Genomic DNA, 11380 nt, shown 5'->3' with positions numbered 1-11380 from the left:
GTGTCTCAGGGTCCCCAGGAAAAAAATGTAAATGTAAAATAATAAGATAAATATTCTTCTGTAGCAATAACAAAGTATAACATAAATTATTCTGTAGCAATTACACAAGAATATCCAGTAATGTCCTGCCTACAATTAAACACATTCACTTTAAATCGGGGGCATCTGCTGTGGCAAATGGGTGCAAGCCTTTGACCACAAACTTAGTCACTGCTCGGTGACATTCGTCTATCCTGGCCTGAAAGGAGACGCTACCGGTAGACTGCAGCGAGAACTGCCAGCATCTGATCCAGACTCTGTCTGTCTCATCACGGTCACCTAAATGCACAGTAATGGCAGGTTTTGTAATAAGGCAGATCGTGCTAACATAATATGCACTGTTAGTTGATTACCGTATTTCCCGGACTACAAAGCGCACCTGAATATTAGCCGCACAAGCTAAAATCACGGTAAAATCCTGTTTTGTACATACATTAGCCGCACCTGACTAAAGGCCGCAGGTGTTTCAATGTTGACTTATCATATGTAAGAGAATATGCACATAGGGAATGGTCAGGAAAGAGATGGCTGTTTGGAGACACACCCCTTTTATTAATATTTTGAAGAACAAGTTATGGGTACATGTTTGCATAACTTTTTAGGTATATAAGATAAGATAAGATAAGATAAGATAGAACTTTATTAATCCCTCGGGTGGGTTCCTCTGGGAAATTCGATTTCCAAAAAAGCACAGCACCGACAGAAGTTACAGAGTTATACACACACACATATATATAAATACAGAGACAATATAAATAAAATATACGAAGGGGATAAATAGAATAAATAGGAATAAAAATAAAAATACAAGTGAATTGCACATTTCAAGTATTGAGTCTATTGCACCGTTGACTATTTACAAAAGTATTGCACAAAAGGTATTGCACAGTGAGGTGAAGAGGCACTACAGCTTAGTTGTTCCCTCCTTTGTCCTCCTGTTTCCCCTCCCTCTCCCCTCCAGAGAGGAGTTAAACAGTCTGATGGCGTGTGGGACAAAGGAGTTTTTAAGTCTGTTAGTTCTTGTCTTTGGGAGAAGCAACCTGTCACTGAACAGACTCTTCTGGTTGTTAATGGCCGTGTGCAGAGGATGCCTGGCATTGTCCATAATGTCCATCAGTTTCTTTAATGTCCTTTTCTCTGCCACTGTCACCAGAGTGTCCAGCTTCATGCCGACCACAGAGCTAGCCCTCCTGATCAGTTTCTCCAGCCTGGATGAGTCCTTCTTTGCTGTGCTGCTCCCCCAGCACACCACAGCATAGAAAAGTACTCCAGCAACCACCGACTGGTAAAACATCCTCAGGAGCTTCCTGCAGATGTTAAAAGACCTCAGCCTCCTGAGGAAGTACAGTCGGCTTTGGGCTTTTTTATACAGGTGCTCTGTGTTGCATGACCAGTCCAGTTTATTGTCCACCCACAGCCCGAGGTACTTGTACTTGTTGACCACCTCCACCTCCTCCCCCTTTATCTGAACCGGCAGTGGACCTGCTCTAGACCTCCCGAAGTCCACAACCAGTTCCTTAGTCTTTGAGGTGTTGAGTTGCAGGTGGTTTGTGTGACTCCATGCGACAAAGTTCCTCACCAGACTTCTGTACTCCTCTTCCTGATCATCCCAGATACACCCCATGATGGCTGTGTCGTCTGCAAACTTCTGAATGTGGCATAATTCAGAGTTGTAGCAGAAGTCAGAGGTGTACAGGGTGAAGAGAAGAGGGGACAGCACAGTTCCCTGTGGTGCTCCTGTGCTGCTGACCACTGTGTCAGACGTGATGTCCTTCAGCCTGACGTACTGTGGTCTGTCGGTGAGGTAGTCGGAGATCCAAGCGACCAGGCAGGGGTCCACCTCCATCCTGTTCAGTTTTTCCTGAAGCATACAGGGCCGGATGGTATTAAAGGCACTGGAAAAGTCAAGAAACAGTATCCTGACCGTGCCTTTTCCCCCATCCAGGTGTGAGTGGGCTCTGTGTAGGAGGTACAGGATGGCATCCTCCACTCCGACACCCGCCTTGTATGCAAACTGTAGTGGGTCCTGGGCATGTTGTACCTGTGGTCGGAGGAGGTTGAGGAAGAGCCGCTCTAGAGTCTTCATAAGATGTGACGTCAGTGCCACCGGTCGGAAGTCATTCAGCTCATTGGGCCGGTTCTTTTTGGGGACCGGGACGATGCAGGATGTCTTCCATAGGGCGGGCACTCTCCCCAGTCGCAGACTGAGGTTGAAGACTCGTTGTAGCGGCTCCCCAAGTTCAGCAGCACACGCCTTTAGCATCCTAGGACACACCTTGTCTGGGCCTGCTGCCTTTCTGGGGCGAAGCTTCCTCAGTTGTCTCCTGACCTGATCCACTGTGACACTGGGAGATGTTTGGGAAGAGGGGAGGGGGGGAGATGTCTTGCTGCTGAGAGAGGGATTGGAGGAGGGGGGTGTCATGGTGTCAGGAAGGGGGGGAAGCGAGGGAGGTAGGAGAGTGGGGATTGGACTCTGTAGTGAAGGTGAGGGTGGGGGGGTTGTGGGCTGGTCAAACCTGTTGAAGAAGTTGTTGAGTTCGTTTGCCTTCTCCACAGTCCCCCCCCCCCCCCCCCCCCCCCCCCCCCCCAACTGTGCTTTTCTTGGTGTTGTGGCCTGTGATGGTTTTCACACCATTCCAGACCTCCCTCATATTGTTCCTCTCCAACTTCTGCTCCACCTTCCTCCTGTAGGTGTCCTTTGCTTCCCTCAGGCAGCGTTTCACCTCCCGCTGTGCTGCTTTCATCTCCTCCTTCACTTTGCTCCTGAAAGCCTTCTTCTTCATGTTGAGGACAGCTTTGACTTCCTGTGTTACCCACGGTTTGTTATTAGGATAACACCGTACCGTCTTAGCAGGGGCGACCGTGTCCACACAAAAGTTGAGGTAGTCTGTAAGACAGTGTGTCGCCCCCTCTATGTCCTCACCATGTGGGCTCAGGAGCACATCCCAGTCTGTGGTGTCATAACAGTCCCTCAGAGCATCCTCCTTTTCTGGGGTCCATCTCCGGATGGAGCGCGTTGTGACCGGCTGCCTTTGGACGAGGGGTGTGTATTGTGGCTGTAGGTAAACCAGGTTGTGGTCTGACTTCCCTAGTGGCGGGAGGGGGGTGGCTCTGTATGCATCTCTCACATTAGCATACAATATGTACAAGTAGCGGTAATTACAAGTAGGAAACATGTACTGTGCTTCATAAATGAGTAATAAATGTAGTACATAACAATAACCTACAGCACACCAGAAAAATAGATTCAGACTACCTTTTAGGCTCAGATGCAGTCACACGCTTTAACAAGAAGAAAAGTCAGTCATTCACCACCATCTTCCTGCGCACTAAAACCACCAAAGTCCTCTTCTCCAGTGTCAGAAACGAACAGGCTCAGAGTGGCTTCGTCATCCACTCTCAGCTTCTTTCCTTCGTTGTCACTTACAAAACCAAACAAATCCTCGCTGTCAGTGTCAGAGTCGAACACCCTCTGAAGGGCCGTGGCAGTGTCCTCCTCTCCATCATGCAGCAGTCCAGCCCTTCGAAATCCGTTGGTGATCATGGATGTTTTCACACTTTTCCACGCTGTCAGATTCCACCGGTGGAGTTGAGCATAACTTGCTTTTCGCAAGTTTATCGCCGCTCGTCATCCACGACTCCCGCTGAACGCGTACCGCTACTTTGAAGTTTGTTTTTCGCGCTACTTGTACGGCACTATGTTGCCTGGCGGATGGACACGTGGCCAACATACCACTCTTGAACCCCGATACTGTGTGTCTGATCACATGCCCTTCCACCAGGCAACGTAGTGCCGTACAACAGCGGAACAAACAAAACAAATCGTCTTACGATATGACAAAAATCATGGACAATCCACAGAAAAGCCGCACCTGACTAAAAGCCGCAGGGTTCAAAGCTTGTGGAAAAAGTAGCGGCTTATAGCCCGACAATTACGGTATTTACCTGCCGCATTAACGGGAGAGGACGTGCAAACGTTACCGCTGCTGCTGGGCTGAGATTCACGAGTCCGGAGCGAAATTAAAAACACGACATTCATTTAAGGATATCGCGTGTTTGATGAGCAAATGCTTTTGCATATTCGTAATGTTTCCTCCCTTAAATTAAATATCTACTTTGCAAGTATTGCAAGTTGCCCTGTTGTCATCCATTCTCATAAAGCATAACCAAACTTTTGAGCGTTTGAGCCGCCGTGTTTCCTGCCAGGTAAATGACGCTCCGCAACGTGGTGACGTCATTCCGGGTGACTGGAATCGATCGAATTAATCAACTAAATTTCTATATAAAAATGAAGTGAAAGCTGTGTGTTTTTAGGTGTGCTTGTACTGTAATCAGGCAGTCCAACAGGGAAAATAATAATTGGATGCATTTCGCATCAACACACACAAAATGTCATTTAAAAAAAAATTATACAATTATTTTATCTGCCAACAAAACTACAGATTCCCGGTGTAGTATGTATCTACTGTTGTATTTCTTTTGAATACACAACCCAGAATAACTTCACTTTTCTTTTTTTAGATGGCTACCACATGACATCCACTGATTTCCATTCCGCTAGCAACACATAATGCGTGCAGAAAATATATATATATGTATGCCAAGAGTGAACGAGACATCGATTCACTGATCCACACCACCAGGCTATACAGCAATGACATCGGAATGTCGTTCGGACTGCAGAAGTGTAGGCGGATGGTAACAAAGAGAAGGAAGGTAGTCAGAACTGAGGAGATTGAACTACCAGAAGGCAACATTGCAGACATAGAGGACAGTTACAAGTACCTGGGGATCCCGCAGGCGAATGGGAACCATGAAGAGGCTGCTAGAAAAGCTGCAACCACCAAGTACCTGCAGAGGGTCAGGCAAGTCCTGAGGAGTCAGCTGAATGGTAAGAACAAGATCCGGGCCATCAACACGTACGCCCTGCCCGTGATCAGGTACCCTGCTGGGGTAATAGGCTGGCCAAAGGAGGAGATAGAAGCCACTGACATAAAGACAAGAAAGCTCCTTACCATGCATGGAGGGTTTCACCCCAAGTCCAGCACCCTGAGGCTGTACGCTAAGCGGAAGGAAGGGGGCCGGGGACTGGTGAGTGTCAGCACCACAGTCCAGGATGAGACAATGAACATCCAAGAATACATTGGGAAGATGGCCCCAACTGACCGAGTGCTCAGTGAATACCTCAGGCAGCAGAAACCCAAGAAAGAGGAGGGAGACGAGGAACCATCATGGAAGGACAGGCCCCTGCACGGTATGTACCACCGGCAGATAGAGGAGGTGGCTGATATCCAGAAATCCTACCAGTGGCTGAGTTAAAGAGTTGAAGCTCGGTCAAGTTAATTAATGGTTTGAAGCTACGGCCGACGCGATGTTCGACCGATCAATTGTGCAAAGTGACCCACAGCTATTGAAAGAATTGCATACATACTTACAGTACAATTTACCACATATTAAAGGCCTGTGTGTGCCCTCAGCAGCCTGCTGCATTGGAGTTTGCCTGGTAACAGTTGACTCAAACGGAGTCAGGACGTATATTTCTAAAATGTCTTTGTTTGTCGAGTGAGGTCATGCACTGAGGTAAAGACACACGGGCTGCCTGCACACATGCACAGTATATAGACTTGTTTTGCTTGTAAACGGCATGCTCATGTTCTGTTCTGAAGTGCAGTAAGTGAAATAACAGGAAGCATCTGGCGGTGGCGGAGGAACAGAGGAAGGAACTGTTCTTTTTTAGAATATGTCCGAGCTGGAATTACTGGAACATGCATGTTTATTTATCTGCTCTGACACATAATGCTCGTCATCAACTATGTTATATATATGACACCCCATTTATTGTCCGGAGAAGATCGATGCTGTTTGAGTGATTGTGCTCGACTTCCCACATATATGTGTTTTAATAAAATCATTGTTTTGACGCACAATGGACCCCCAGTCGTATGTCTCTTCCCTCAAATACAAATCAGGACAGGAGCATGAAGCTACCATGCTATAACGGGGAGGCACCTCCAGAGACCTATCTAATCCAGGTACAGCTGGCTGCTCAGCTAAACCAACACGTTCTCACTCCCAACTCGTCAAACGTGTGACGCATGGTTAGGCTCCCTCTGCTTCACTTATGGACGCGCAGGGTACCCCCCTCGCGTCGGGAATTGACGTGGAGGGTCCTCCGATTGAAGAGATTGCCGCGGAAGTGCCTGTTGTCAGTATATTTAGACATTTTCCAAATCACATTGTAGTGACGTATACAGAACACAATAAATTATATAATGTAAACAACTACCTGAAAAACAGGTAGAACGATACTTTTGTATCGTTTATTGCATTTACGGAGGGAGTGATGTATGCTGGGTAACGGCACAGCTAGCTACTGGGTGACTTTATTCACCCGCTTCGGCTGTTATCAGTCCATACAATGGGCGTTATTAGCACAAATCAGTCCCATAGATATGGGCCATCTCCTGCTAGATTGTTCAGAAGGTTGTTCTCATCCATCCAGATGGAGGATCACTAACAGGAGCGTGGGAAGACTCCAGAATCCACTCTGGCTGGATATGCAGTGGATATTACCAACAGGTAAGACCATTTAAACGGACAGCATTTATAGAATGACTATTAAAAGTCAGCGAGTGTCAGTAATGTTAATGTGGTTATCTTAGTAATACACCGAGTGCTAATATAACAGCTTTAAGATGCATTTGTAGATATTATTACGTGTTTTACCGTCTTTTTGGTGCTAGCTTAAAGTTACGGTGTAAACGTTAGCTTATATTAGTAAAGCTGTTACTGGTTAAACGATGTTAGCACAGAGATATTAGCTTCTGTCATGACTGATGAAGTTACTAGTTAATAAACTTTTCAGTAAAGTGTTTAATGGCAGCCACAGATTGACAGCAAATATCTCGATTAGCTTCAGTGCATCTATAATAAATATGTGCAAGTTTCAGTGCTTCGTTTAAACTGTATGATACTTATACTGACCCAGGGTCAGTGTAAAATACAATCCCAGCTGTGTGAACAAAGCCTGGCTCCTTTAATCCTGCATGACAAACCTCAGGATGCAGGTTATTATTACTCTTTCCTGCTGGCACACCTGTCACACCTGAGAGTCAGCTAGAAACTTACAGTGATGAGTAAGTCATGCAAAGACTGCCAGACTCTGTAATACTGCAAATGATCAGTGACTCAGGTTATCACTAAACTTTAAACGGCACCTCTGTGTCTCTGTGTGCTGAACATCTAGGATTGAGTCAGGCTGCATCAGCTGAAGCTGTTATTTGTATATATCAGTATTTTTTTTTAATTCAGATGTGGGGAAAATACGTAAGACTGCAGTGAAGCGATGCACCAGATGAATCCCTGGCCAAAGGTATCGTACTTAAATCAGACTACTGATCCAGCCACATCAGCCTTTTGTGAGGTCTGTTTAAAGTTGACTAAAAATGAACTGCAGGTTCCTGAGAGGTGGACTGTGAGCACAGAAACACATGTTCATACATACAGCTGCAGCAAACTTACATTAATTTTAAATAGATTTGTTACTCTGATGTCTGTCTCTGTGTTAGTCCTCTGACAGACTGCTGACCTGTCCAGATGTGTTCTACCTATGACTACTGGGACAGGCTCTAGCCTCTGTAATAGAAATGTTCTGTTATTCTCATTTAAAGTATTTAAGTGCTTACTTCAGCGTCAGCAGTTTGAGAAAACAACTCCCTTTACAGGTGCTGATAAGGCCAAGGGCACAAAACAGCTTAACCATTGATCGGTTAGGTTTCATAGCGAGACACGTGAAGTGTGGTGTGATCAGTTTAACTTCCTCCCTCTTCCTTGGAATGCAAAAAGGAGGAGGAGCACGACCTCTGTGGCAGCGCTGACATGACTGAACTGTGATGTTTGATGTGTGTTGGCGCAGTAATAAATAGCTTGATCACAGCTTTCTGTGTTGCAGACTTTATTTAAAAAATTCCACGACACCTCCCCACCCTCCCACTGCGAACCTGAATTGAATATTCAGAAGACATTTGTTTAAATAGTTCTACAAATCTGAGCTGTTGGTGTGTCCTTGGATTGTGTGGTAATAATATTAGAGCCTGCAATCTTTCTTACTGAATCTCTACTATGAGTCATGTTACCTGAGATTAATTCTATGTTTACCTGTCAGCCTGGACGAATGTGCTGTGTGAAGGAAATTAAATTAAATCAGATCTGAACTGCGTACATTTAAGGAACCTGTTCATATTTAATTGAAATATGAACCAGTGATTTTTTTGATTGCTGATTCCAAGAGAGTCTTTGTGGAAATCCTGTTTGGCTTTTTGTTATTTTAATTCTCTTCTCTGTTTTCCAGAACAGTTCTCCACAGTCGCTGTCCACATGGGTCAGTGGGACCAAGAAGCACTGTGCTAATGTGTGGACTCTGACCAGCAACATCCAGCAAGACCCAGACAGCGTTTTCCATCTCCCAGCTGGAGGTTTTTGTTTGTCTGTGACTGGAGAGTCAGATTTTTGTTGAGCTTCACACTTGCAGAGTTAAGTCAGTTTGCAAAGATCCCTCCCACCCTGGCTTTTATGTCCTAGATTTCTTATCTGAAACAGTAATATTTCAGTGACTGCTGCTTATACCACAGGTTAATACCCGCTACTGATCCCTGATGGGAGAATCATCAATTTTGGCAACAAAGAAGCCTGGTGGATGTTTGTTTACAGTCTGATGATGGGACATCATGCTCTGCATCTTCAAAGTTTGCCTCCTCATTATTATTCATACCCAGTAATGTGAAGTATGCTTATATCTACTATAACTGAACCAACCTGGTGCTCTTCATTTATGGAGGCTGTTGAGTCTGAATGTTGGATGTTGTGTATCTCGTGTTCTCTGGGCTTTGTTGTCCTCAGTCTTTTTGCAGGATCAGAAAACAAAACCAGGAGGCGCGTAAATGTTTCTTCTCCATGATGTTTCTTCAAATGTTTCTTCTGGATGATGATAAGACTGTGACACGGGATGCCACCTTTGGTCTTGTGATGAAGCAAAGCTCAGGAAGAAGTGGGATTAAATGGTACCCACATGTGTGCTGCTGAGAAGGATGTACAGGGGCACCTGCAGCCAAATCCAAGCCTCAGGTTAGTTGTAGTTGCAGAACGCTATAGGACTGAGACAGCTGAGGCATCAAATGTTTGATTAAACGGATGAAAAGGAGAAGTTTCCTCCCTGTAATTATCACTTCTTAAAATCTGTAGCAACTTCAAGTCTGTCAGCATGCTGAGCATGCTCAGAATGTGACAATATATTTTTGTTCAATATTTAATTTCTTTCAGTTGCAATTGATAAATGAAAAAATATATATATTCTTATAATTTAGCAAACTAATTTATCAAAAAAAAAAACGTATATCTGCATTAGTTTTAATAAATTAATTTGACACCTGTATTGAAAATACCATATTGTATTCATACAGAATCAGTTTGGTATCATTGTCTGCTCACTGATTGCTGAAACTAAGAGCTACTTTGATCTGTTTAGATCTAAAGTATCCAAAGTTGAGCTCTGATGTTTCTTCACCCCTGTGTGTGTGATATGTGATTCCTACATGCGGGCAGAGCAGAGCAGCAGTTTGTGCTCACAGATGGTGACGGTGTGGAGAGACGGTGGTGTTTCCTCAGAAGAACCAGCAGAGTCACTTGCTGACTGATGTTCGTCTGCACTGCACAGAGGAAATCAGCTGACCGAGGTTTGTCCAGTGACGTGTTATGAAATGTATATTTGTTTTATGCTTACAGTTATGTTTTTCTTGACAGAGGCTCTGCAGAGGTTAGACAAAGCAGAGAAAACATGTGCTTTACATTTTACTGTGATTTATTGAGATATTTGTTGCCTGATGTTCAGCAGGAATGGAGAAATAGAATCAAAGGGAGATGTTTTTGCTGTTTTTGTAATGATGTAAGTAAATCTTCAATATTATTTATTTGCTTGGTTATATTAGGAGTGTTTCTGAGTGAGGGGGAGAGGAGTCATCATCCAGGTAAAGTGACATAGATCAGTGGATACACTTGTCTCCCCTTTAACACTAGGAGTCCCAGGCTTCAGGAGACGATCCAAGTCATCCTTAAATGTTAGTGCTTTCAAATACACAAACATTTTTAAAGGACAAATGAACATCCAACTTTGACTGTAATACAAAATAAATCTTTGCATGTGTGTTTTCAAACTCTCAGATGGGCAGCATATCAGTCTTGGACTGTCTAACCTGCCGGAGCAGCACTGAATGACCACCACACATGAGCATGTTCCTGCAACATTCAGCATCTGATCCTTCATCTGTGTGCTTCTGCTTTTGGTAAGTAGAGTTACCCAACTCCAGTAACTCTAAACACATGCCATCCATTTCTAACGGCCTGGTTACTTCCTGTCAGTTACTTTAGAAACCATGTGGTCACCTGACCTAACACTGTTTCTTCTTCTTCTTCCCCTTAATGTTCAAGTGTCACATGTCAAACAGCTGGAGAGGAAACTACACCAGTGTACTGGGATGTTTCACCAACACGTGCCAGATGCTGTTCCTTCATGGTGACATCACCAGAGACAGCACCACCCACCTCAGGACCTCGCCATTGATCATGATGATTATAATGATGACAGCGAGCGGAACTAAGACTGTAAAAATCCACGACCAGAATGTTTCTTTCTAATTATTAATGAATACTGAGAGCCTCTTTCTGTGTTTTGTCTGTTTTGGGGTTGTTGTTTTTTTACCTCATTTGTTACTAACAAAGTTCACCAAACTCACACAGTTTACATTCTGTATGTTTCCATCTTTACCAGCCACACTAACTGTATTTAAGAAAATAATCCTTAGAAATCGTCGTTTTTCTCTTTTGTAATTGATGATAATTCAGTGAATATACTGCGCTGCTTCCTTTTATTGCGTCACACATTGCTTTAAGTTTTTCAGTGTCCAGTTATTTTTTACTGCTGTTTGAATTCTCTGAATGTTTGACCCTGTAGACTGTTTGATGGACTGCTTGTCTTCCTGTTTGTTACCGCCGCCTGTTTTTTAATAAAGATTTGGATTTCTGACTTCAACACAGCCTCTGTGTGTCCTCCCTTTGTGTCCTCTTCCTCTGTGAATGTGTTGCATGTGTCACAGATTCATTTTATTAACAGCTTTCCCACAGTGAGTTGCATCAGCGTTCATTCACAGCACATTTCAGAAGGATTCAGATTAATACAGTGATCTTACAGTCAGAATGATCCTGACAGAGTGCCACTGTAAATGATCTTTCATCAGGTAAATTTTAAAGTTCAGTATTTCAAAGCAGGAGTTATGAAGAATCATACTGG

The 11380-nt window shown here is 44.2% G+C and overlaps 1 long non-coding RNA gene across 4 annotated transcripts; it reads left to right on the top strand.

Moving 5' to 3' along the window:
* Window positions 1-6404: 6404 nt before the first annotated feature.
* On the top strand, window positions 6405-11122 carry LOC143416416 (uncharacterized). 4 transcript variants are annotated; one of them, XR_013096792.1, is made up of 6 exons: window positions 6405-6618; window positions 8390-9162; window positions 9640-9770; window positions 10023-10151; window positions 10255-10376; window positions 10522-11122. It is a non-coding gene; the product is annotated as an uncharacterized LOC143416416 (long non-coding RNA). The 4 variants fall into 4 exon arrangements; XR_013096786.1 differs by lacking the exon at window positions 6405-6618 and having other exon boundaries at window positions 8048-9162; XR_013096798.1 differs by lacking the exon at window positions 6405-6618 and having other exon boundaries at window positions 8050-9162; window positions 10023-10061.
* Window positions 11123-11380: the final 258 nt, after the last annotated feature.

The sequence above is a fragment of the Maylandia zebra genome, linkage group LG3 (assembly GCF_041146795.1).
Source record: "Maylandia zebra isolate NMK-2024a linkage group LG3, Mzebra_GT3a, whole genome shotgun sequence".
NCBI classification, from domain to species: Eukaryota; Metazoa; Chordata; class Actinopteri; order Cichliformes; family Cichlidae; genus Maylandia; species Maylandia zebra.
This window is presented reverse-complemented; position numbering and strand designations above follow the sequence as displayed.